Below are 25,951 nucleotides of genomic sequence, written 5' to 3'. Positions count from 1 at the left end.
ATTTCTGCGACAAAGTTGAGAAAATCAGACAGTCAGTCAGTGTTTCAATGGTAGATACAGGGTATATTCCACCTCTGTGTCCAATGAGAAAAACCTGGACACAATTCTCTCTAAATACTCATAGGAACCTGGCTGACATCATACACCAGCTGAATTCCACCACTTGTTGCCATGATACTCTGTCAAAAGGGTTTTTTAAGAGTGTTGCACATTGTATGGCTTTCAGACATTTTGAATAAGTCTCAGCTTTCAGGTATTGTTCCTCTGTGCCAGTCTAGAGAGGTCACTTACGAACAGCTATAGGCCCGTATAAAACCTCCCCTTTCTTAGTAAAATCATAGAAAAGGCTGTTTTTCAACGTGTGTACAAACTCCTAACATTAAATAACTGTTTTGATGTTCTCCTTCACATCGCAGCACTCAGGCAGTTCTAGTTAAAGTCCGTAATGACATCCGCTCCAACACGGATAGTGGCAACATTTCAATCGTGGTCTCACAGTGCTGCATTTGACATGGTTGACCATAATACCTTGATAGACCGGTTGAAGAACTAGGTGGGACTTTCTGGCACAGCACTTGCCTGGTTGAAGTCCTATGAGTTTTGCTACTTGGAGGAGAAAACTACAACTTACATAAGTCACTGGGGCTCGTCCGGGAATTGAACCCGGGACCTCTCGCACCCGAAGCGAGAATCATACTACTAGACCAACGAGCCATAAATCTCATAACTGGCAACACATAAAATGTTTTCTAAATTAAAAAAACAGATTCCCATGTCACATCATCATCAACATTTAGAAGCTCAAGCAGGGCTGTTGACATGCAAGTGTGACTGTGAGACTGTTAGATTGGGACGATCTCCATGGAAACAACATCAATTCGATGACTGAGTACATTACAGAGTACACTAATTTCTGCGACAAAGTTGAGAAAATCAGACAGTCAGTCAGTGTTTCAATGGTAGATACAGGGTATATTCCACTTCTGTGTCCAATGAGAAAAACCTGGACACAATTCTCTCTAAATACTCATAGGAACCTGGCTGACATCATACACCAGCTGAATTCCACCACTTGTTGCCATGATACTCTGTCAAAAGGGTTTTTTAAGAGTGTTGCACATTGTATGGCTTTCAGACATTTTGAATAAGTCTCAGCTTTCAGGTATTGTTCCTCTGTGCCAGTCTAGAGAGGTCACTTACGAACAGCTATAGGCCCGTATAAAACCTCCCCTTTCTTAGTAAAATCATAGAAAAAGCTGTTTTTCAACGTGTGTACAAACTCCTAACATTAAATAACTGTTTTGATGTTCTCCTTCACATCGCAGCACTCAGACAAGTCCGTAATGACATCCGCTCCAACACGGATAGTGGCAACATTTCAATCGTGGTCTCACAGTGCTGCATTTGACATGGTTGACCATAATACCTTGATAGACCGGTTGAAGAACTAGGTGGGACTTTCTGGCACAGCACTTGCCTGGTTGAAGTCCTATGAGTTTTGCTACTTGGAGGAGAAAACTACAACTTACATAAGTCACTGGGGCTCGTCCGGGAATTGAACCCGGGACCTCTCGCACCCTAAGCGAGAATCATACTACTAGACCAACGAGCCATAAATCTCATAACTGGCAACACATAAAATGTTTTCTAAATTAAAAAAACAGATTCCCATGTCACATCATCATCAACATTTAGAAGCTCAAGCAGGGCTGTTGACATGCAAGTGTGACTGTGAGACTGTTAGATTGGGACGATCTCCATGGAAACAACATCAATTCGATGACTGAGTGCATTACAGTGTACACTAATTTCTGCAACAAAGTTGAGAAAATCAGACAGTCAGTCAGTGTTTCAATGGTAGATACAGGGTATATTCCACCTCTGTGTCCAATGAGAAAAACCTGGACACAATTCTCTCTAAATACTCATAGGAACCTGGCTGACATCATACACCAGCTGAATTCCACCACTTGTTGCCATGATACTCTGTCAAAAGGGTTTTTTAAGAGTGTTGCACATTGTATGGCTTTCAGACATTTTGAATAAGTCTCAGCTTTCAGGTATTGTTCCTCTGTGCCAGTCTAGAGAGGTCACTTACGAACAGCTATAGGCCCGTATAAAACCTCCCCTTTCTTAGTAAAATCATAGAAAAAGGTGTTTTTCAACGTGTGTACAAACTCCTAACATTAAATAACTGTTTTGATGTTCTCCTTCACATCGCAGCACTCAGACAAGTCCGTAATGACATCCGCTCCAACACGGATAGTGGCAACATTTCAATCGTGGTCTCACAGTGCTGCATTTGACATGGTTGACCATAATACCTTGATAGACCGGTTGAAGAACTAGGTGGGACTTTCTGGCACAGCACTTGCCTGGTTGAAGTCCTATGAGTTTTGCTACTTGGAGGAGAAAACTACAACTTACATAAGTCACTGGGGCTCGTCCGGGAATTGAACCCGGGACCTCTCGCACCCTAAGCGAGAATCATACTACTAGACCAACGAGCCATAAATCTCATAACTGGCAACACATAAAGTGTTTTCTAAATTAAAAAAACAGATTCCCATGTCACATCATCATCAACATTTAGAAGCTCAAGCAGGGCTGTTGACATGCAAGTGTGACTGTGAGACTGTTAGATTGGGACGATCTCCATGGAAACAACATCAATTCGATGACTGAGTGCATTACAGAGTACACTAATTTCTGCGACAAAGTTGAGAAAATCAGACAGTCAGTCAGTGTTTCAATGGTAGATACAGGGTATATTCCACCTCTGTGTCCAATGAGAAAAACCTGGACACAATTCTCTCTAAATACTCATAGGAACCTGGCTGACATCATACACCAGCTGAATTCCACCACTTGTTGCCATGATACTCTGTCAAAAGGGTTTTTTAAGAGTGTTGCACATTGTATGGCTTTCAGACATTTTGAATAAGTCTCAGCTTTCAGGTATTGTTCCTCTGTGCCAGTCTAGAGAGGTCACTTACGAACAGCTATAGGCCCGTATAAAACCTCCCCTTTCTTAGTAAAATCATAGAAAAAGCTGTTTTTCAACGTGTGTACAAACTCCTAACATTAAATAACTGTTTTGATGTTCTCCTTCACATCGCAGCACTCAGACAAGTCCGTAATGACATCCGCTCCAACACGGATAGTGGCAACATTTCAATCGTGGTCTCACAGTGCTGCATTTGACATGGTTGACCATAATACCTTGATAGACCGGTTGAAGAACTAGGTGGGACTTTCTGGCACAGCACTTGCCTGGTTGAAGTCCTATGAGTTTTGCTACTTGGAGGAGAAAACTACAACTTACATAAGTCACTGGGGCTCGTCCGGGAATTGAACCCGGGACCTCTCGCACCCGAAGCGAGAATCATACTACTAGACCAACGAGCCATAAATCTCATAACTGGCAACACATAAAATGTTTTCTAAATTAAAAAAACAGATTCCCATGTCACATCATCATCAACATTTAGAAGCTCAAGCAGGGCTGTTGACATGCAAGTGTGACTGTGAGACTGTTAGATTGGGACGATCTCCATGGAAACAACATCAATTCGATGACTGAGTACATTACAGAGTACACTAATTTCTGCGACAAAGTTGAGAAAATCAGACAGTCAGTCAGTGTTTCAATGGTAGATACAGGGTATATTCCACCTCTGTGTCCAATGAGAAAAACCTGGACACAATTCTCTCTAAATACTCATAGGAACCTGGCTGACATCATACACCAGCTGAATTCCACCACTTGTTGCCATGATACTCTGTCAAAAGGGTTTTTTAAGAGTGTTGCACATTGTATGGCTTTCAGACATTTTGAATAAGTCTCAGCTTTCAGGTATTGTTCCTCTGTGCCAGTCTAGAGAGGTCACTTACGAACAGCTATAGGCCCGTATAAAACCTCCCCTTTCTTAGTAAAATCATAGAAAAAGCTGTTTTTCAACGTGTGTACAAACTCCTAACATTAAATAACTGTTTTGATGTTCTCCTTCACATCGCAGCACTCAGACAAGTCCGTAATGACATCCGCTCCAACACGGATAGTGGCAACATTTCAATCGTGGTCTCACAGTGCTGCATTTGACATGGTTGACCATAATACCTTGATAGACCGGTTGAAGAACTAGGTGGGACTTTCTGGCACAGCACTTGCCTGGTTGAAGTCCTATGAGTTTTGCTACTTGGAGGAGAAAACTACAACTTACATAAGTCACTGGGGCTCGTCCGGGAATTGAACCCGGGACCTCTCGCACCCTAAGCGAGAATCATACTACTAGACCAACGAGCCATAAATCTCATAACTGGCAACACATAAAATGTTTTCTAAATTAAAAAAACAGATTCCCATGTCACATCATCATCAACATTTAGAAGCTCAAGCAGGGCTGTTGACATGCAAGTGTGACTGTGAGACTGTTAGATTGGGACGATCTCCATGGAAACAACATCAATTCGATGACTGAGTGCATTACAGTGTACACTAATTTCTGCAACAAAGTTGAGAAAATCAGACAGTCAGTCAGTGTTTCAATGGTAGATACAGGGTATATTCCACCTCTGTGTCCAATGAGAAAAACCTGGACACAATTCTCTCTAAATACTCATAGGAACCTGGCTGACATCATACACCAGCTGAATTCCACCACTTGTTGCCATGATACTCTGTCAAAAGGGTTTTTTAAGAGTGTTGCACATTGTATGGCTTTCAGACATTTTGAATAAGTCTCAGCTTTCAGGTATTGTTCCTCTGTGCCAGTCTAGAGAGGTCACTTACGAACAGCTATAGGCCCGTATAAAACCTCCCCTTTCTTAGTAAAATCATAGAAAAAGCTGTTTTTCAACGTGTGTACAAACTCCTAACATTAAATAACTGTTTTGATGTTCTCCTTCACATCGCAGCACTCAGACAAGTCCGTAATGACATCCGCTCCAACACGGATAGTGGCAACATTTCAATCGTGGTCTCACAGTGCTGCATTTGACATGGTTGACCATAATACCTTGATAGACCGGTTGAAGAACTAGGTGGGACTTTCTGGCACAGCACTTGCCTGGTTGAAGTCCTATGAGTTTTGCTACTTGGAGGAGAAAACTACAACTTACATAAGTCACTGGGGCTCGTCCGGGAATTGAACCCGGGACCTCTCGCACCCTAAGCGAGAATCATACTACTAGACCAACGAGCCATAAATCTCATAACTGGCAACACATAAAATGTTTTCTAAATTAAAAAAACAGATTCCCATGTCACATCATCATCAACATTTAGAAGCTCAAGCAGGGCTGTTGACATGCAAGTGTGACTGTGAGACTGTTAGATTGGGACGATCTCCATGGAAACAACATCAATTCGATGACTGAGTGCATTACAGTGTACACTAATTTCTGCAACAAAGTTGAGAAAATCAGACAGTCAGTCAGTGTTTCAATGGTAGATACAGGGTATATTCCACCTCTGTGTCCAATGAGAAAAACCTGGACACAATTCTCTCTAAATACTCATAGGAACCTGGCTGACATCATACACCAGCTGAATTCCACCACTTGTTGCCATGATACTCTGTCAAAAGGGTTTTTTAAGAGTGTTGCACATTGTATGGCTTTCAGACATTTTGAATAAGTCTCAGCTTTCAGGTATTGTTCCTCTGTGCCAGTCTAGAGAGGTCACTTACGAACAGCTATAGGCCCGTATAAAACCTCCCCTTTCTTAGTAAAATCATAGAAAAAGCTGTTTTTCAACGTGTGTACAAACTCCTAACATTAAATAACTGTTTTGATGTTCTCCTTCACATCGCAGCACTCAGGCAGTTGTAGTTAAAGTCCGTAATGACATCCGCTCCAACACGGATAGTGGCAACATTTCAATTGTGGTCTCACAGTGCTGCATTTGACATGGTTGACCATAATACCTTGATAGACCGGTTGAAGAACTAGGTGGGACTTTCTGGCACAGCACTTGCCTGGTTGAAGTCCTATGAGTTTTGCTACTTGGAGGAGAAAACTACAACTTACATAAGTCACTGGGGCTCGTCCGGGAATTGAACCCGGGACCTCTCGCACCCTAAGCGAGAATCATACTACTAGACCAACGAGCCATAAATCTCATAACTGGCAACACATAAAATGTTTTCTAAATTAAAAAAACAGATTCCCATGTCACATCATCATCAACATTTAGAAGCTCAAGCAGGGCTGTTGACATGCAAGTGTGACTGTGAGACTGTTAGATTGGGACGATCTCCATGGAAACAACATCAATTCGATGACTGAGTACATTACAGAGTACACTAATTTCTGCGACAAAGTTGAGAAAATCAGACAGTCAGTCAGTGTTTCAATGGTAGATACAGGGTATATTCCACCTCTGTGTCCAATGAGAAAAACCTGGACACAATTCTCTCTAAATACTCATAGGAACCTGGCTGACATCATACACCAGCTGAATTCCACCACTTGTTGCCATGATACTCTGTCAAAAGGGTTTTTTAAGAGTGTTGCACATTGTATGGCTTTCATACATTTTGAATAAGTCTCAGCTTTCAGGTATTGTTCCTCTGTGCCAGTCTAGAGAGGTCACTTACGAACAGCTATAGGCCCGTATAAAACCTCCCCTTTCTTAGTAAAATCATAGAAAAAGCTGTTTTTCAACGTGTGTACAAACTCCTAACATTAAATAACTGTTTTGATGTTCTCCTTCACATCGCAGCACTCAGACAAGTCCGTAATGACATCCGCTCCAACACGGATAGTGGCAACATTTCAATCGTGGTCTCACAGTGCTGCATTTGACATGGTTGACCATAATACCTTGATAGACCGGTTGAAGAACTAGGTGGGACTTTCTGGCACAGCACTTGCCTGGTTGAAGTCCTATGAGTTTTGCTACTTGGAGGAGAAAACTACAACTTACATAAGTCACTGGGGCTCGTCCGGGAATTGAACCCGGGACCTCTCGCACCCTAAGCGAGAATCATACTACTAGACCAACGAGCCATAAATCTCATAACTGGCAACACATAAAATGTTTTCTAAATTAAAAAAACAGATTCCCATGTCACATCATCATCAACATTTAGAAGCTCAAGCAGGGCTGTTGACATGCAAGTGTGACTGTGAGACTGTTAGATTGGGACGATCTCCATGGAAACAACATCAATTCGATGACTGAGTGCATTACAGAGTACACTAATTTCTGCGACAAAGTTGAGAAAATCAGACAGTCAGTCAGTGTTTCAATGGTAGATACAGGGTATATTCCACCTCTGTGTCCAATGAGAAAAACCTGGACACAATTCTCTCTAAATACTCATAGGAACCTGGCTGACATCATACACCAGCTGAATTCCACCACTTGTTGCCATGATACTCTGTCAAAAGGGTTTTTTAAGAGTGTTGCACATTGTATGGCTTTCAGACATTTTGAATAAGTCTCAGCTTTCAGGTATTGTTCCTCTGTGCCAGTCTAGAGAGGTCACTTACGAACAGCTATAGGCCCGTATAAAACCTCCCCTTTCTTAGTAAAATCATAGAAAAAGCTGTTTTTCAACGTGTGTACAAACTCCTAACATTAAATAACTGTTTTGATGTTCTCCTTCACATCGCAGCACTCAGACAAGTCCGTAATTACATCCGCTCCAACACGGATAGTGGCAACATTTCAATCGTGGTCTCACAGTGCTGCATTTGACATGGTTGACCATAATACCTTGATAGACCGGTTGAAGAACTAGGTGGGACTTTCTGGCACAGCACTTGCCTGGTTGAAGTCCTATGAGTTTTGCTACTTGGAGGAGAAAACTACAACTTACATAAGTCACTGGGGCTCGTCCGGGAATTGAACCCGGGACCTCTCGCACCCTAAGCGAGAATCATACTACTAGACCAACGAGCCATAAATCTCATAACTGGCAACACATAAAATGTTTTCTAAATTAAAAAAACAGATTCCCATGTCACATCATCATCAACATTTAGAAGCTCAAGCAGGGCTGTTGACATGCAAGTGTGACTGTGAGACTGTTAGATTGGGACGATCTCCATGGAAACAACATCAATTCGATGACTGAGTGCATTACAGAGTACACTAATTTCTGCGACAAAGTTGAGAAAATCAGACAGTCAGTCAGTGTTTCAATGGTAGATACAGGGTATATTCCACCTCTGTGTCCAATGAGAAAAACCTGGACACAATTCTCTCTAAATACTCATAGGAACCTGGCTGACATCATACACCAGCTGAATTCCACCACTTGTTGCCATGATACTCTGTCAAAAGGGTTTTTTAAGAGTGTTGCACATTGTATGGCTTTCAGACATTTTGAATAAGTCTCAGCTTTCAGGTATTGTTCCTCTGTGCCAGTCTAGAGAGGTCACTTACGAACAGCTATAGGCCCGTATAAAACCTCCCCTTTCTTAGTAAAATCATAGACAAAGCTGTTTTTCAACGTGTGTACAAACTCCTAACATTAAATAACTGTTTTGATGTTCTCCTTCACATCGCAGCACTCAGGCAGTTCTAGTTAAAGTCCGTAATGACATCCGCTCCAACACGGATAGTGGCAACATTTCAATCGTGGTCTCACAGTGCTGCATTTGACATGGTTGACCATAATACCTTGATAGACCGGTTGAAGAACTAGGTGGGACTTTCTGGCACAGCACTTGCCTGGTTGAAGTCCTATGAGTTTTGCTACTTGGAGGAGAAAACTACAACTTACATAAGTCACTGGGGCTCGTCCGGGAATTGAACCCGGGACCTCTCGCACCCGAAGCGAGAATCATACTACTAGACCAACGAGCCATAAATCTCATAACTGGCAACACATAAAATGTTTTCTAAATTAAAAAAACAGATTCCCATGTCACATCATCATCAACATTTAGAAGCTCAAGCAGGGCTGTTGACATGCAAGTGTGACTGTGAGACTGTTAGATTGGGACGATCTCCATGGAAACAACATCAATTCGATGACTGAGTGCATTACAGAGTACACTAATTTCTGCGACAAAGTTGAGAAAATCAGACAGTCAGTCAGTGTTTCAATGGTAGATACAGGGTATATTCCACCTCTGTGTCCAATGAGAAAAACCTGGACACAATTCTCTCTAAATACCCATAGGAACCTGGCTGACATCATACACCAGCTGAATTCCACCACTTGTTGCCATGATACTCTGTCAAAAGGGTTTTTTAAGAGTGTTGCACATTGTATGGCTTTCAGACATTTTGAATAAGTCTCAGCTTTCAGGTATTGTTCCTCTGTGCCAGTCTAGAGAGGTCACTTACGAACAGCTATAGGCCCGTATAAAACCTCCCCTTTCTTAGTAAAATCATAGAAAAAGCTGTTTTTCAACGTGTGTACAAACTCCTAACATTAAATAACTGTTTTGATGTTCTCCTTCACATCGCAGCACTCAGACAAGTCCGTAATGACATCCGCTCCAACACGGATAGTGGCAACATTTCAATCGTGGTCTCACAGTGCTGCATTTGACATGGTTGACCATAATACCTTGATAGACCGGTTGAAGAACTAGGTGGGACTTTCTGGCACAGCACTTGCCTGGTTGAAGTCCTATGAGTTTTGCTACTTGGAGGAGAAAACTACAACTTACATAAGTCACTGGGGCTCGTCCGGGAATTGAACCCGGGACCTCTCGCACCCGAAGCGAGAATCATACTACTAGACCAACGAGCCATAAATCTCATAACTGGCAACACATAAAATGTTTTCTAAATTAAAAAAACAGATTCCCATGTCACATCATCATCAACATTTAGAAGCTCAAGCAGGGCTGTTGACATGCAAGTGTGACTGTGAGACTGTTAGATTGGGACGATCTCCATGGAAACAACATCAATTCGATGACTGAGTACATTACAGAGTACACTAATTTCTGCGACAAAGTTGAGAAAATCAGACAGTCAGTCAGTGTTTCAATGGTAGATACAGGGTATATTCCACCTCTGTGTCCAATGAGAAAAACCTGGACACAATTCTCTCTAAATACTCATAGGAACCTGGCTGACATCATACACCAGCTGAATTCCACCACTTGTTGCCATGATACTCTGTCAAAAGGGTTTTTTAAGAGTGTTGCACATTGTATGGCTTTCAGACATTTTGAATAAGTCTCAGCTTTCAGGTATTGTTCCTCTGTGCCAGTCTAGAGAGGTCACTTACGAACAGCTATAGGCCCGTATAAAACCTCCCCTTTCTTAGTAAAATCATAGAAAAAGCTGTTTTTCAACGTGTGTACAAACTCCTAACATTAAATAACTGTTTTGATGTTCTCCTTCACATCGCAGCACTCAGACAAGTCCGTAATGACATCCGCTCCAACACGGATAGTGGCAACATTTCAATCGTGGTCTCACAGTGCTGCATTTGACATGGTTGACCATAATACCTTGATAGACCGGTTGAAGAACTAGGTGGGACTTTCTGGCACAGCACTTGCCTGGTTGAAGTCCTATGAGTTTTGCTACTTGGAGGAGAAAACTACAACTTACATAAGTCACTGGGGCTCGTCCGGGAATTGAACCCGGGACCTCTCGCACCCGAAGCGAGAATCATACTACTAGACCAACGAGCCATAAATCTCATAACTGGCAACACATAAAATGTTTTCTAAATTAAAAAAACAGATTCCCATGTCACATCATCATCAACATTTAGAAGCTCAAGCAGGGCTGTTGACATGCAAGTGTGACTGTGAGACTGTTAGATTGGGACGATCTCCATGGAAACAACATCAATTCGATGACTGAGTGCATTACAGAGTACACTAATTTCTGCGACAAAGTTGAGAAAATCAGACAGTCAGTCAGTGTTTCAATGGTAGATACAGGGTATATTCCACCTCTGTGTCCAATGAGAAAAACCTGGACACAATTCTCTCTAAATACTCATAGGAACCTGGCTGACATCATACACCAGCTGAATTCCACCACTTGTTGCCATGATACTCTGTCAAAAGGGTTTTTTAAGAGTGTTGCACATTGTATGGCTTTCAGACATTTTGAATAAGTCTCAGCTTTCAGGTATTGTTCCTCTGTGCCAGTCTAGAGAGGTCACTTACGAACAGCTATAGGCCCGTATAAAACCTCCCCTTTCTTAGTAAAATCATAGAAAAAGCTGTTTTTCAACGTGTGTACATACTCCTAACATTAAATAACTGTTTTGATGTTCTCCTTCACATCGCAGCACTCAGGCAGTTCTAGTTAAAGTCCGTAATGACATCCGCTCCAACACGGATAGTGGCAACATTTCAATCGTGGTCTCACAGTGCTGCATTTGACATGGTTGACCATAATACCTTGATAGACCGGTTGAAGAACTAGGTGGGACTTTCTGGCACAGCACTTGCCTGGTTGAAGTCCTATGAGTTTTGCTACTTGGAGGAGAAAACTACAACTTACATAAGTCACTGGGGCTCGTCCGGGAATTGAACCCGGGACCTCTCGCACCCGAAGCGAGAATCATACTACTGGACCAACGAGCCATAAATCTCATAACTGGCAACACATAAAATGTTTTCTAAATTAAAAAAACAGATTCCCATGTCACATCATCATCAACATTTAGAAGCTCAAGCAGGGCTGTTGACATGCAAGTGTGACTGTGAGACTGTTAGATTGGGACGATCTCCATGGAAACAACATCAATTCGATGACTGAGTGCATTACAGAGTACACTAATTTCTGCGACAAAGTTGAGAAAATCAGACAGTCAGTCAGTGTTTCAATGGTAGATACAGGGTATATTCCACCTCTGTGTCCAATGAGAAAAACCTGGACACAATTCTCTCTAAATACTCATAGGAACCTGGCTGACATCATACACCAGCTGAATTCCACCACTTGTTGCCATGATACTCTGTCAAAAGGGTTTTTTAAGAGTGTTGCACATTGTATGGCTTTCAGACATTTTGAATAAGTCTCAGCTTTCAGGTATTGTTCCTCTGTGCCAGTCTAGAGAGGTCACTTACGAACAGCTATAGGCCCGTATAAAACCTCCCCTTTCTTAGTAAAATCATAGAAAAAGCTGTTTTTCAACGTGTGTACAAACTCCTAACATTAAATAACTGTTTTGATGTTCTCCTTCACATCGCAGCACTCAGGCAGTCCTAGTTAAAGTCCGTAATGACATCCGCTCCAACACGGATAGTGGCAACATTTCAATCGTGGTCTCACAGTGCTGCATTTGACATGGTTGACCATAATACCTTGATAGACCGGTTGAAGAACTAGGTGGGACTTTCTGGCACAGCACTTGCCTGGTTGAAGTCCTATGAGTTTTGCTACTTGGAGGAGAAAACTACAACTTACATAAGTCACTGGGGCTCGTCCGGGAATTGAACCCGGGACCTCTCGCACCCTAAGCGAGAATCATACTACTAGACCAACGAGCCATAAATCTCATAACTGGCAACACATAAAATGTTTTCTAAATTAAAAAAACAGATTCCCATGTCACATCATCATCAACATTTAGAAGCTCAAGCAGGGCTGTTGACATGCAAGTGTGACTGTGAGACTGTTAGATTGGGACGATCTCCATGGAAACAACATCAATTCGATGACTGAGTGCATTACAGAGTACACTAATTTCTGCGACAAAGTTGAGAAAATCAGACAGTCAGTCAGTGTTTCAATGGTAGATACAGGGTATATTCCACCTCTGTGTCCAATGAGAAAAACCTGGACACAATTCTCTCTAAATACTCATAGGAACCTGGCTGACATCATACACCAGCTGAATTCCACCACTTGTTGCCATGATACTCTGTCAAAAGGGTTTTTTAAGAGTGTTGCACATTGTATGGCTTTCAGACATTTTGAATAAGTCTCAGCTTTCAGGTATTGTTCCTCTGTGCCAGTCTAGAGAGGTCACTTACGAACAGCTATAGGCCCGTATAAAACCTCCCCTTTCTTAGTAAAATCATAGAAAAAGCTGTTTTTCAACGTGTGTACAAACTCCTAACATTAAATAACTGTTTTGATGTTCTCCTTCACATCGCAGCACTCAGGCAGTTCTAGTTAAAGTCCGTAATGACATCCGCTCCAACACGGATAGTGGCAACATTTCAATCGTGGTCTCACAGTGCTGCATTTGACATGGTTGACCATAATACCTTGATAGACCGGTTGAAGAACTAGGTGGGACTTTCTGGCACAGCACTTGCCTGGTTGAAGTCCTATGAGTTTTGCTACTTGGAGGAGAAAACTACTGGGGCTCGTCCGGGAATTGAACCCGGGACCTCTCGCACCCAAAGCGAGAATCATACTACTAGACCAACGAGCCATAAATCTCATAACTGGCAACACATAAAATGTTTTCTAAATTAAAAAAACAGATTCCCATGTCACATCATCATCAACATTTAGAAGCTCAAGCAGGGCTGTTGACATGCAAGTGTGACTGTGAGACTGTTAGATTGGGACGATCTCCATGGAAACAACATCAATTCGATGACTGAGTGCATTACAGAGTACACTAATTTCTGCGACAAAGTTGAGAAAATCAGACAGTCAGTCAGTGTTTCAATGGTAGATACAGGGTATATTCCACCTCTGTGTCCAATGAGAAAAACCTGGACACAATTCTCTCTAAATACTCATAGGAACCTGGCTGACATCATACACCAGCTGAATTCCACCACTTGTTGCCATGATACTCTGTCAAAAGGGTTTTTTAAGAGTGTTGCACATTGTATGGCTTTCAGACATTTTGAATAAGTCTCAGCTTTCAGGTATTGTTCCTCTGTGCCAGTCTAGAGAGGTCACTTACGAACAGCTATAGGCCCGTATAAAACCTCCCCTTTCTTAGTAAAATCATAGAAAAAGCTGTTTTTCAACGTGTGTACAAACTCCTAACATTAAATAACTGTTTTGATGTTCTCCTTCACATCGCAGCACTCAGGCAGTCCTAGTTAAAGTCCGTAATGACATCCGCTCCAACACGGATAGTGGCAACATTTCAATCGTGGTCTCACAGTGCTGCATTTGACATGGTTGACCATAATACCTTGATAGACCGGTTGAAGAACTAGGTGGGACTTTCTGGCACAGCACTTGCCTGGTTGAAGTCCTATGAGTTTTGCTACTTGGAGGAGAAAACTACAACTTACATAAGTCACTGGGGCTCGTCCGGGAATTGAACCCGGGACCTCTCGCACCCTAAGCGAGAATCATACTACTAGACCAACGAGCCATAAATCTCATAACTGGCAACACATAAAATGTTTTCTAAATTAAAAAAACAGATTCCCATGTCACATCATCATCAACATTTAGAAGCTCAAGCAGGGCCGTTGACATGCAAGTGTGACTGTGAGACTGTTAGATTGGGACGATCTCCATGGAAACAACATCAATTCGATGACTGAGTGCATTACAGAGTACACTAATTTCTGCGACAAAGTTGAGAAAATCAGACAGTCAGTCAGTGTTTCAATGGTAGATACAGGGTATATTCCACCTCTGTGTCCAATGAGAAAAACCTGGACACAATTCTCTCTAAATACTCATAGGAACCTGGCTGACATCATACACCAGCTGAATTCCACCACTTGTTGCCATGATACTCTGTCAAAAGGGTTTTTTAAGAGTGTTGCACATTGTATGGCTTTCAGACATTTTGAATAAGTCTCAGCTTTCAGGTATTGTTCCTCTGTGCCAGTCTAGAGAGGTCACTTACGAACAGCTATAGGCCCGTATAAAACCTCCCCTTTCTTAGTAAAATCATAGAAAAAGCTGTTTTTCAACGTGTGTACAAACTCCTAACATTAAATAACTGTTTTGATGTTCTCCTTCACATCACAGCACTCAGACAGTTCTAGTTAAATTCCGTAATGACATCCGCTCCAACACGGATAGTGGCAACATTTCAATCGTGGTCTCACAGTGCTGCATTTGACATGGTTGACCATAATACCTTGATAGACCGGTTGAAGAACTAGGTGGGACTTTCTGGCACAGCACTTGCCTGGTTGAAGTCCTATGAGTTTTGCTACTTGGAGGAGAAAACTACAACTTACATAAGTCACTGGGGCTCGTCCGGGAATTGAACCCGGGACCTCTCGCACCTGAAGCGAGAATCATACTAGACCAACGAGCCATAAATCTCATAACTGGCAACACATAAAATGTTTTCTAAATTAAAAAAACAGATTCCCATGTCACATCATCATCAACATTTAGAAGCTCAAGCAGGGCTGTTGACATGCAAGTGTGACTGTGAGACTGTTAGATTGGGACGATCTCCATGGAAACAACATCAATTCGATGACAGAGTGCATTACAGAGTACACTAATTTCTGCGACAAAGTTGAGAAAATCAGACAGTCAGTCAGTGTTTCAATGGTAGATACAGGGTATATTCCACCTCTGTGTCCAATGAGAAAAACCTGGACACAATTCTCTCTAAATACTCATAGGAACCTGGTTGACATCATACACCAGCTGAATTCCACCACTTGTTGCCATGATACTCTGTCAAAAGGGTTTTTTAAGAGTGTTGCACATTGTATGGCTTTCAGACATTTTGAATAAGTCTCAGCTTTCAGGTATTGTTCCTCTGTGCCAGTCTAGAGAGGTCACTTACGAACAGCTATAGGCCCGTATAAAACCTCCCCTTTCTTAGTAAAATCATAGAAAAAGGTGTTTTTCAACGTGTGTACAAACTCCTAACATTAAATAACTGTTTTGATGTTCTCCTTCACATCGCAGCACTCAGACAGTTCTAGTTAAAGTCCGTAATGACATCCGCTCCAACACGGATAGTGGCAACATTTCAATCGTGGTCGCACAGTGCTGCATTTGACATGGTTGACCATAATACCTTGATAGACCGGTTGAAGAACTAGGTGGGACTTTCTGGCACAGCACTTGCCTGGTTGAAGTCCTATGAGTTTTGCTACTTGGAGGAGAAAACTACAACTTACATAAGTCACTGGGGCTCGTCCGGGAATTGAACCCGGGACCTCTCGCACCCTAAGCGAGAATCATACTACTAGACCAACGAGCCATAAATCTCATAACTGGCAACACATAAAATGTTTTCTAAATTAAAAAAACAGATTCCCATGTCACATCATCATCAACATTTAGAAGCTCAAGCAGGGCCGTTGACATGCAAGTGTGACTGTGAGACTGTTAGATTGGGACGATCTCCATGGAAACAACATCAATTCGATGACTGAGTGCATTACAGAGTACACTAATTTCTGCGACAAAGTTGAGAAAATCAGACAGTCAGTCAGTGTTTCAATGGTAGATACAGGGTATATTCCACCTCTGTGTCCAATGAGAAAAACCTGGACACAATTCTCTCTAAATACTCATAGGAACCTGGCTGACATCATACACCAGCTGAATTCCACCACTTGTTGCCATGATACTCTGTCAAAAGGGTTTTTTAAGAGTGTTGCACATTGTATGGCTTTCAGACATTTTGAATAAGTCTCAGCTTTCAGGTATTGTTCCTCTGTGCCAGTCTAGAGAGGTCACTTACGAACAGCTATAGGCCCGTATAAAACCTCCCCTTTCTTAGTAAAATCATAGAAAAAGGTGTTTTTCAACGTGTGTACAAACTCCTAACATTAAATAACTGTTTTGATGTTCTCCTTCACATCGCAGCACTCAGACAGTTCTAGTTAAAGTCCGTAATGACATCCGCTCCAACACGGATAGTGGCAACATTTCAATCGTGGTCTCACAGTGCTGCATTTGACATGGTTGACCATAATACCTTGATAGACCGGTTGAAGAACTAGGTGGGACTTTCTGGCACAGCACTTGCCTGGTTGAAGTCCTATGAGTTTTGCTACTTGGAGGAGAAAACTACAACTTACATAAGTCACTGGGGCTCGTCCGGGAATTGAACCCGGGACCTCTCGCACCCTAAGCGAGAATCATACTACTAGACCAACGAGCCATAAATCTCATAACTGGCAACACATAAAATGTTTTCTAAATTAAAAAAACAGTTTCCCATGTCACATCATCATCAACATTTAGAAGCTCAAGCAGGGCTGTTGACATGAAAGTGTGACTGTGAGACTGTTAGATTGGGACGATCTCCATGGAAACAACATCAATTCGATGACTGAGTGCATTACAGAGTACACTAATTTCTGCGACAAAGTTGAGAAAATCAGACAGTCAGTCAGTGTTTCAATGGTAGATACAGGGTATATTCCACCTCTGTGTCCAATGAGAAAAACCTGGACACAATTCTCTCTAAATACTCATAGGAACCTGGCTGACATCATACACCAGCTGAATTCCACCACTTGTTGCCATGATACTCTGTCAAAAGGGTTTTTTAAGAGTGTTGCACATTGTATGGCTTTCAGACATTTTGAATAAGTCTCAGCTTTCAGGTATTGTTCCTCTGTGCCAGTCTAGAGAGGTCACTTACGAACAGCTATAGGCCCGTATAAAACCTCCCCTTTCTTAGTAAAATCATAGAAAAAGCTGTTTTTCAACGTGTGTACAAACTCCTAACATTAAATAACTGTTTTGATGTTCTCCTTCACATCGCAGCACTCAGACAGTTCTAGTTAAAGTCCGTAATGACATCCGCTCCAACACGGATAGTGGCAACATTTCAATCGTGGTCTCACAGTGCTGCATTTGACATGGTTGACCATAATACATTGATAGACCGGTTGAAGAACTAGGTGGGACTTTCTGGCACAGCACTTGCCTGGTTGAAGTCCTATGAGTTTTGCTACTTGGAGGAGAAAACTACAACTTACATAAGTCACTGGGGCTCGTCCGGGAATTGAACCCGGGACCTCTCGCACCCTAAGCGAGAATCATACTACTAGACCAACGAGCCATAAATCTCATAACTGGCAACACATAAAATGTTTTCTAAATTAAAAAAACAGATTCCCATGTGACATCATCATCAACATTTAGAAGCTCAAGCAGGGCTGTTGACATGCAAGTGTGACTGTGAGACTGTTAGATTGGGACGATCTCCATGGAAACAACATCAATTCGATGACTGAGTTTATTACAGAGTACACTATTTTCTGCGAAAAAGTTGAGAAAATCAGACAGTCAGTCAGTGTTTCAATGGTTGATACAGGGTATATTCCACCTCTGTGTCCAATGAGAAAAACCTGGACACAATTCTCTCTAAATACTCATAGGAACCTGGCTGACATCATACACCAGCTGAATTCCACCACTTGTTGCCATGATACTCTGTCAAAAGGGTTTTTTAAGAGTGTTGCACATTGTATGGCTTTCAGACATTTTGAATAAGTCTCAGCTTTCAGGTATTGTTCCTCTGTGCCAGTCTAGAGAGGTCACTTACGAACAGCTATAGGCCCGTATAAAACCTCCCCTTTCTTAGTAAAATCATAGAAAAAGCTGTTTTTCAACGTGTGTACAAACTCCTAACATTAAATAACTGTTTTGATGTTCTCCTTCACATCGCAGCACTCAGACAGTTCTAGTTAAAGTCCGTAATGACATCCGCTCCAACACGGATAGTGGCAACATTTCAATCGTGGTCTCACAGTGCTGCATTTGACATGGTTGACCATAATACCTTGATAGACCGGTTGAAGAACTAGGTGGGACTTTCTGGCACAGCACTTGCCTGGTTGAAGTCCTATGAGTTTTGCTACTTGGAGGAGAAAACTACAACTTACATAAGTCACTGGGGCTCGTCCGGGAATTGAACCCGGGACCTCTCGCACCCTAAGCGAGAATCATACTACTAGACCAACGAGCCATAAATCTCATAACTGGCAACACATAAAATTTTTTCTAAATTAAAAAAACAGATTCCCATGTCACATCATCATCAACATTTAGAAGCTCAAGCAGGGCTGTTGACATGCAAGTGTGACTGTGAGACTGTTAGATTGGGACGATCTCCATGGAAACAACATCAATTCGATGACTGAGTGCATTACAGAGTACACTAATTTCTGCGACAAAGTTGAGAAAATCAGACAGTCAGTCAGTGTTTCAATGGTAGATACAGGGTATATTCCACCTCTGCGTCCAATGAGAAAAACCTGGACACAATTCTCTCTAAATACTCATAGGAACCTGGCTGACATCATACACCAGCTGAATTCCACCACTTGTTGCCATGATACTCTGTCAAAAGGGTTTTTTAAGAGTGTTGCACATTGTATGGCTTTCAGACATTTTGAATAAGTCTCAGCTTTCAGGTATTGTTCCTCTGTGCCAGTCTAGAGAGGTCACTTACGAACAGCTATAGGCCCGTATAAAACCTCCCCTTTCTTAGTAAAATCATAGAAAAAGCTGTTTTTCAACGTGTGTACAAACTCCTAACATTAAATAACTGTTTTGATGTTCTCCTTCACATCGCAGCACTCAGACAGTTCTAGTTAAAGTCCGTAATGACATCCGCTCCAACACGGATAGTGGCAACATTTCAATCGTGGTCTCACAGTGCTGCATTTGACATGGTTGACCATAATACCTTGATAGACCGGTTGAAGAACTAGGTGGGACTTTCTGGCACAGCACTTGCCTGGTTGAAGTCCTGTGAGTTTTGCTACTTGGAGGAGAAAACTACAACTTACATAAGTCACTGGGGCTCGTCCGGGAATTGAACCCCGGACCTCTCGCACCCTAAGCGAGAATCATACTACTAGACCAACGAGCCATAAATCTCATAACTGGCAACACATAAAATGTTTTCTAAATTAAAAAAACAGATTCCCATGTCACATCATCATCAACATTTAGAAGCTCAAGCAGGGCTGTTGACATGCAAGTGTGACTGTGAGACTGTTAGATTGGGACGATCTCCATGGAAACAACATCAATTCGATGACTGAGTGCATTACAGAGTACACTAATTTCTGCGACAAAGTTGAGAAAATCAGACAGTCAGTCAGTGTTTCAATGGTAGATACAGGGTATATTCCACCTCTGTGTCCAATGAGAAAAACCTGGACACAATTCTCTCTAAATACTCATAGGAACCTGGCTGACATCATACACCAGCTGAATTCCACCACTTGTTGCCATGATACTCTGTCAAAAGGGTTTTTTAAGAGTGTTGCACATTGTATGGCTTTCAGACATTTTGAATAAGTCTCAGCTTTCAGGTATTGTTCCTCTGTGCCAGTCTAGAGAGGTCACTTACGAACAGCTATAGGCCCGTATAAAACCTCCCCTTTCTTAGTAAAATCATAGAAAAAGCTGTTTTTCAACGTGTGTACAAACTCCTAACATTAAATAACTGTTTTGATGTTCTCCTTCACATCGCAGCACTCAGACAGTTCTAGTTAAAGTCCGTAATGACATCCGCTCCAACACGGATAGTGGCAACATTTCAATCGTGGTCTCACAGTGCTGCATTTGACATGGTTGACCATAATACCTTGATAGACCGGTTGAAGAACTAGGTGGGACTTTCTGGCACAGCACTTGCCTGGTTGAAGTCCTATGAGTTTTGCTACTTGGAGGAGAAAACTACAACTTACATAAGTCACTGGGGCTCGTCCGGGAATTGAACCCGGGACCTCTCGCACCTGAAGCGAGAATCATACTAGACCAACGAGCCATAAATCTCATAACTGGCAACACATAAAATGTTTTCTAAATTAAAAAAACAGATTCCCATGTCACATCATCATCAACATTTAGAAGCTCAAGCAGGGCTGTTGACATGCAAGTGTGACTGTGAGACTGTTAGATTGGGACGATCTCCATGGAAACAACATCAATTCGATGACTGAGTGCATTACAGAGTACACTAATTTCTGCGACAAAGTTGAGAAAATCAGACAGTCAGTCAGTGTTTCAATGGTAGATACAGGGTATATTCCACCTCTGTGTCCAATGAGAAAAACCTGGACACAATTCTCTCTAAATACTCATAGGAACCTGGTTGACATCATACACCAGCTGAATTCCACCACTTGTTGCCATGATACTCTGTCAAAAGGGTTTTTTAAGAGTGTTGCACATTGTATGGCTTTCAGACATTTTGAATAAGTCTCAGCTTTCAGGTATTGTTCCTCTGTGCCAGTCTAGAGAGGTCACTTACGAACAGCTATAGGCCCGTATAAAACCTCCCCTTTCTTAGTAAAATCATAGAAAAAGCTGTTTTTCAACGTGTGTACAAACTCCTAACATTAAATAACTGTTTTGATGTTCTCCTTCACATCGCAGCACTCAGACAGTTCTAGTTAAAGTCCGTAATGACATCCGCTCCAACACGGATAGTGGCAACATTTCAATCATGGTCTCACAGTGCTGCATTTGACATGGTTGACCATAATACCTTGATAGACCGGTTGAAGAACTAGGTGGGACTTTCTGGCACAGCACTTGCCTGGTTGAAGTCCTATGAGTTTTGCTACTTGGAGGAGAAAACTACAACTTACATAAGTCACTGGGGCTCGTCCGGGAATTGAACCCGGGACCTCTCGCACCCTAAGCGAGAATCATACTACTAGACCAACGAGCCATAAATCTCATAACTGGCAACACATAAAATGTTTTCTAAATTAAAAAAACAGATTCCCATGTCACATCATCATCAACATTTAGAAGCTCAAGCAGGGCCGTTGACATGCAAGTGTGACTGTGAGACTGTTAGATTGGGACGATCTCCATGGAAACAACATCAATTCGATGACTGAGTGCATTACAGAGTACACTAATTTCTGCGACAAAGTTGAGAAAATCAGACAGTCAGTCAGTGTTTCAATGGTAGATACAGGGTATATTCCACCTCTGTGTCCAATGAGAAAAACCTGGACACAATTCTCTCTAAATACTCATAGGAACCTGGCTGACATCATACACCAGCTGAATTCCACCACTTGTTGCCATGATACTCTGTCAAAAGGGTTTTTTAAGAGTGTTGCACATTGTATGGCTTTCAGACATTTTGAATAAGTCTCAGCTTTCAGGTATTGTTCCTCTGTGCCAGTCTAGAGAGGTCACTTACGAACAGCTATAGGCCCGTATAAAACCTCCCCTTTCTTAGTAAAATCATAGAAAAAGCTGTTTTTCAACGTGTGTACAAACTCCTAACATTAAATAACTGTTTTGATGTTCTCCTTCACATCGCAGCACTCAGACAGTTCTAGTTAAATTCCGTAATGACATCCGCTCCAACACGGATAGTGGCAACATTTCAATCGTGGTCTCACAGTGCTGCATTTGACATGGTTGACCATAATACCTTGATAGACCGGTTGAAGAACTAGGTGGGACTTTCTGGCACAGCACTTGCCTGGTTGAAGTCCTATGAGTTTTGCTACTTGGAGGAGAAAACTACAACTTACATAAGTCACTGGGGCTCGTCCGGGAATTGAACCCGGGACCTCTCGCACCTGAAGCGAGAATCATACTAGACCAACGAGCCATAAATCTCATAACTGGCAACACATAAAATGTTTTCTAAATTAAAAAAACAGATTCCCATGTCACATCATCATCAACATTTAGAAGCTCAAGCAGGGCTGTTGACATGCAAGTGTGACTGTGAGACTGTTAGATTGGGACGATCTCCATGGAAACAACATCAATTCGATGACAGAGTGCATTACAGAGTACACTAATTTCTGCGACAAAGTTGAGAAAATCAGACAGTCAGTCAGTGTTTCAATGGTAGATACAGGGTATATTCCACCTCTGTGTCCAATGAGAAAAACCTGGACACAATTCTCTCTAAATACTCATAGGAACCTGGTTGACATCATACACCAGCTGAATTCCACCACTTGTTGCCATGATACTCTGTCAAAAGGGTTTTTTAAGAGTGTTGCACATTGTATGGCTTTCAGACATTTTGAATAAGTCTCAGCTTTCAGGTATTGTTCCTCTGTGCCAGTCTAGAGAGGTCACTTACGAACAGCTATAGGCCCGTATAAAACCTCCCCTTTCTTAGTAAAATCATAGAAAAAGCTGTTTTTCAACGTGTGTACAAACTCCTAACATTAAATAACTGTTTTGATGTTCTCCTTCACATCGCAGCACTCAGACAGTTCTAGTTAAAGTCCGTAATGACATCCGCTCCAACACGGATAGTGGCAACATTTCAATCGTGGTCGCACAGTGCTGCATTTGACATGGTTGACCATAATACCTTGATAGACCGGTTGAAGAACTAGGTGGGACTTTCTGGCACAGCACTTGCCTGGTTGAAGTCCTATGAGTTTTGCTACTTGGAGGAGAAAACTACAACTTACATAAGTCACTGGGGCTCGTCCGGGAATTGAACCCGGGACCTCTCGCACCCTAAGCGAGAATCATACTACTAGACCAACGAGCCATAAATCTCATAACTGGCAACACATAAAATGTTTTCTAAATTAAAAAAACAGATTCCCATGTCACATCATCATCAACATTTAGAAGCTCAAGCAGGGCCGTTGACATGCAAGTGTGACTGTGAGACTGTTAGATTGGGACGATCTCCATGGAAACAACATCAATTCGATGACTGAGTGCATTACAGAGTACACTAATTTCTGCGACAAAGTTGAGAAAATCAGACAGTCAGTCAGTGTTTCAATGGTAGATACAGGGTATATTCCACCTCTGTGTCCAATGAGAAAAACCTGGACACAATTCTCTCTAAATACTCATAGGAACCTGGCTGACATCATACACCAGCTGAATTCCACCACTTGTTGCCATGATACTCTGTCAAAAGGGTTTTTTAAGAGTGTTGCACATTGTATGGCTTTCAGACATTTTGAATAAGTCTCAGCTTTCAGGTATTGTTCCTCTGTGCCAGTCTAGAGAGGTCACTTACGAACAGCTATAGGCCCGTATAAAACCTCCCCTTTCTTAGTAAAATCATAGAAAAAGCTGTTTTTCAACGTGTGTACAAACTCCTAACATTAAATAACTGTTTTGATGTTCTCCTTCACATCGCAGCACTCAGACAGTTCTAGTTAAATTCCGTAATGACATCCGCTCCAACACGGATAGTGGCAACATTTCAATCGTGGTCTCACAGTGCTGCATTTGACATGGTTGACCATAATACCTTGATAGACCGGTTGAAGAACTAGGTGGGACTTTCTGGCACAGCACTTGCCTGGTTGAAGTCCTATGAGTTTTGCTACTTGGAGGAGAAAACTACAACTTACATAAGTCACTGGGGCTCGTCCGGGAATTGAACCCGGGACCTCTCGCACCCTAAGCGAGAATCATACTACTAGACCAACGAGCCATAAATCTCATAACTGGCAACACATAAAATGTTTTCTAAATTAAAAAAACAGATTCCCATGTCACATCATCATCAACATTTAGAAGCTCAAGCAGGGCCGTTGACATGCAAGTGTGACTGTGAGACTGTTAGATTGGGACGATCTCCATGGAAACAACATCAATTCGATGACTGAGTGCATTACAGAGTACACTAATTTCTGCGACAAAGTTGAGAAAATCAGACAGTCAGTCAGTGTTTCAATGGTAGATACAGGGTATATTCCACCTCTGTGTCCAATGAGAAAAACCTGGACACAATTCTCTCTAAATACTCATAGGAACCTGGCTGACATCATACACCAGCTGAATTCCACCACTTGTTGCCATGATACTCTGTCAAAAGGGTTTTTTAAGAGTGTTGCACATTGTATGGCTTTCAGACATTTTGAATAAGTCTCAGCTTTCAGGTATTGTTCCTCTGTGCCAGTCTAGAGAGGTCACTTACGAACAGCTATAGGCCCGTATAAAACCTCCCCTTTCTTAGTAAAATCATAGAAAAAGCTGTTTTTCAACGTGTGTACAAACTCCTAACATTAAATAACTGTTTTGATGTTCTCCTTCACATCGCAGCACTCAGACAGTTCTAGTTAAATTCCGTAATGACATCCGCTCCAACACGGATAGTGGCAACATTTCAATCGTGGTCTCACAGTGCTGCATTTGACATGGTTGACCATAATACCTTGATAGACCGGTTGAAGAACTAGGTGGGACTTTCTGGCACAGCACTTGCCTGGTTGAAGTCCTATGAGTTTTGCTACTTGGAGGAGAAAACTACAACTTACATAAGTCACTGGGGCTCGTCCGGGAATTGAACCCGGGACCTCTCGCACCTGAAGCGAGAATCATACTAGACCAACGAGCCATAAATCTCATAACTGGCAACACATAAAATGTTTTCTAAATTAAAAAAACAGATTCCCATGTCACATCATCATCAACATTTAGAAGCTCAAGCAGGGCTGTTGACATGCAAGTGTGACTGTGAGACTGTTAGATTGGGACGATCTCCATGGAAACAACATCAATTCGATGACTGAGTGCATTACAGAGTACACTAATTTCTGCGACAAAGTTGAGAAAATCAGACAGTCAGTCAGTGTTTCAATGGTAGATACAGGGTATATTCCACCTCTGTGTCCAATGAGAAAAACCTGGACACAATTCTCTCTAAATACTCATAGGAACCTGGTTGACATCATACACCAGCTGAATTCCACCACTTGTTGCCATGATACTCTGTCAAAAGGGTTTTTTAAGAGTGTTGCACATTGTATGGCTTTCAGACATTTTGAATAAGTCTCAGCTTTCAGGTATTGTTCCTCTGTGCCAGTCTAGAGAGGTCACTTACGAACAGCTATAGGCCCGTATAAAACCTCCCCTTTCTTAGTAAAATCATAGAAAAAGCTGTTTTTCAACGTGTGTACAAACTCCTAACATTAAATAACTGTTTTGATGTTCTCCTTCACATCGCAGCACTCAGACAGTTCTAGTTAAAGTCCGTAATGACATCCGCTCCAACACGGATAGTGGCAACATTTCAATCGTGGTCGCACAGTGCTGCATTTGACATGGTTGACCATAATACCTTGATAGACCGGTTGAAGAACTAGGTGGGACTTTCTGGCACAGCACTTGCCTGGTTGAAGTCCTATGAGTTTTGCTACTTGGAGGAGAAAACTACAA

The 25,951-nt window shown here is 42.0% G+C and overlaps 23 non-coding genes across 23 annotated transcripts; all 23 read right to left on the bottom strand.

Annotated features, from left to right (window-relative positions):
- Positions 1-642: 642 nt before the first annotated feature.
- On the bottom strand, positions 643-714 carry trnap-cgg (transfer RNA proline (anticodon CGG)). Its single transcript has one exon. It is a non-coding gene; the product is annotated as a tRNA-Pro (tRNA).
- Positions 715-1,540: 826 nt separating this feature from the next.
- Positions 1,541-1,612, bottom strand: trnap-agg (transfer RNA proline (anticodon AGG)). The gene has a single exon. It is a non-coding gene; the product is annotated as a tRNA-Pro (tRNA).
- Positions 1,613-2,438: 826 nt separating this feature from the next.
- trnap-agg (transfer RNA proline (anticodon AGG)) lies at positions 2,439-2,510 on the bottom strand. The gene has a single exon. It is a non-coding gene; the product is annotated as a tRNA-Pro (tRNA).
- Positions 2,511-3,336: 826 nt separating this feature from the next.
- trnap-cgg (transfer RNA proline (anticodon CGG)) lies at positions 3,337-3,408 on the bottom strand. Its single transcript has one exon. It is a non-coding gene; the product is annotated as a tRNA-Pro (tRNA).
- Positions 3,409-4,234: 826 nt separating this feature from the next.
- trnap-agg (transfer RNA proline (anticodon AGG)) lies at positions 4,235-4,306 on the bottom strand. Its single transcript has one exon. It is a non-coding gene; the product is annotated as a tRNA-Pro (tRNA).
- An 826-nt stretch (positions 4,307-5,132) lies between these two features.
- Positions 5,133-5,204, bottom strand: trnap-agg (transfer RNA proline (anticodon AGG)). Its single transcript has one exon. It is a non-coding gene; the product is annotated as a tRNA-Pro (tRNA).
- An 837-nt stretch (positions 5,205-6,041) lies between these two features.
- trnap-agg (transfer RNA proline (anticodon AGG)) lies at positions 6,042-6,113 on the bottom strand. The gene has a single exon. It is a non-coding gene; the product is annotated as a tRNA-Pro (tRNA).
- An 826-nt stretch (positions 6,114-6,939) lies between these two features.
- On the bottom strand, positions 6,940-7,011 carry trnap-agg (transfer RNA proline (anticodon AGG)). The gene has a single exon. It is a non-coding gene; the product is annotated as a tRNA-Pro (tRNA).
- An 826-nt stretch (positions 7,012-7,837) lies between these two features.
- Positions 7,838-7,909, bottom strand: trnap-agg (transfer RNA proline (anticodon AGG)). Its single transcript has one exon. It is a non-coding gene; the product is annotated as a tRNA-Pro (tRNA).
- Positions 7,910-8,746: 837 nt separating this feature from the next.
- On the bottom strand, positions 8,747-8,818 carry trnap-cgg (transfer RNA proline (anticodon CGG)). The gene has a single exon. It is a non-coding gene; the product is annotated as a tRNA-Pro (tRNA).
- Positions 8,819-9,644: 826 nt separating this feature from the next.
- On the bottom strand, positions 9,645-9,716 carry trnap-cgg (transfer RNA proline (anticodon CGG)). Its single transcript has one exon. It is a non-coding gene; the product is annotated as a tRNA-Pro (tRNA).
- Positions 9,717-10,542: 826 nt separating this feature from the next.
- trnap-cgg (transfer RNA proline (anticodon CGG)) lies at positions 10,543-10,614 on the bottom strand. Its single transcript has one exon. It is a non-coding gene; the product is annotated as a tRNA-Pro (tRNA).
- An 837-nt stretch (positions 10,615-11,451) lies between these two features.
- Positions 11,452-11,523, bottom strand: trnap-cgg (transfer RNA proline (anticodon CGG)). Its single transcript has one exon. It is a non-coding gene; the product is annotated as a tRNA-Pro (tRNA).
- Positions 11,524-12,360: 837 nt separating this feature from the next.
- Positions 12,361-12,432, bottom strand: trnap-agg (transfer RNA proline (anticodon AGG)). Its single transcript has one exon. It is a non-coding gene; the product is annotated as a tRNA-Pro (tRNA).
- An 821-nt stretch (positions 12,433-13,253) lies between these two features.
- On the bottom strand, positions 13,254-13,325 carry trnap-ugg (transfer RNA proline (anticodon UGG)). Its single transcript has one exon. It is a non-coding gene; the product is annotated as a tRNA-Pro (tRNA).
- Positions 13,326-14,162: 837 nt separating this feature from the next.
- Positions 14,163-14,234, bottom strand: trnap-agg (transfer RNA proline (anticodon AGG)). The gene has a single exon. It is a non-coding gene; the product is annotated as a tRNA-Pro (tRNA).
- Positions 14,235-15,977: 1,743 nt separating this feature from the next.
- trnap-agg (transfer RNA proline (anticodon AGG)) lies at positions 15,978-16,049 on the bottom strand. Its single transcript has one exon. It is a non-coding gene; the product is annotated as a tRNA-Pro (tRNA).
- An 837-nt stretch (positions 16,050-16,886) lies between these two features.
- Positions 16,887-16,958, bottom strand: trnap-agg (transfer RNA proline (anticodon AGG)). The gene has a single exon. It is a non-coding gene; the product is annotated as a tRNA-Pro (tRNA).
- Positions 16,959-17,795: 837 nt separating this feature from the next.
- trnap-agg (transfer RNA proline (anticodon AGG)) lies at positions 17,796-17,867 on the bottom strand. The gene has a single exon. It is a non-coding gene; the product is annotated as a tRNA-Pro (tRNA).
- Positions 17,868-18,704: 837 nt separating this feature from the next.
- On the bottom strand, positions 18,705-18,776 carry trnap-agg (transfer RNA proline (anticodon AGG)). The gene has a single exon. It is a non-coding gene; the product is annotated as a tRNA-Pro (tRNA).
- A 2,652-nt stretch (positions 18,777-21,428) lies between these two features.
- Positions 21,429-21,500, bottom strand: trnap-agg (transfer RNA proline (anticodon AGG)). The gene has a single exon. It is a non-coding gene; the product is annotated as a tRNA-Pro (tRNA).
- Positions 21,501-23,243: 1,743 nt separating this feature from the next.
- Positions 23,244-23,315, bottom strand: trnap-agg (transfer RNA proline (anticodon AGG)). Its single transcript has one exon. It is a non-coding gene; the product is annotated as a tRNA-Pro (tRNA).
- An 837-nt stretch (positions 23,316-24,152) lies between these two features.
- On the bottom strand, positions 24,153-24,224 carry trnap-agg (transfer RNA proline (anticodon AGG)). Its single transcript has one exon. It is a non-coding gene; the product is annotated as a tRNA-Pro (tRNA).
- Between the last annotated feature and the right edge of the window lie 1,727 nt (positions 24,225-25,951).

This window comes from Cololabis saira, unplaced genomic scaffold, assembly GCF_033807715.1.
Source record: "Cololabis saira isolate AMF1-May2022 unplaced genomic scaffold, fColSai1.1 scf059, whole genome shotgun sequence".
NCBI classification, from domain to species: domain Eukaryota; kingdom Metazoa; phylum Chordata; class Actinopteri; order Beloniformes; family Belonidae; genus Cololabis; species Cololabis saira.
Note: the sequence above shows the minus strand (reverse complement) of the source record. Positions and strands in the feature narration are given on the sequence as shown.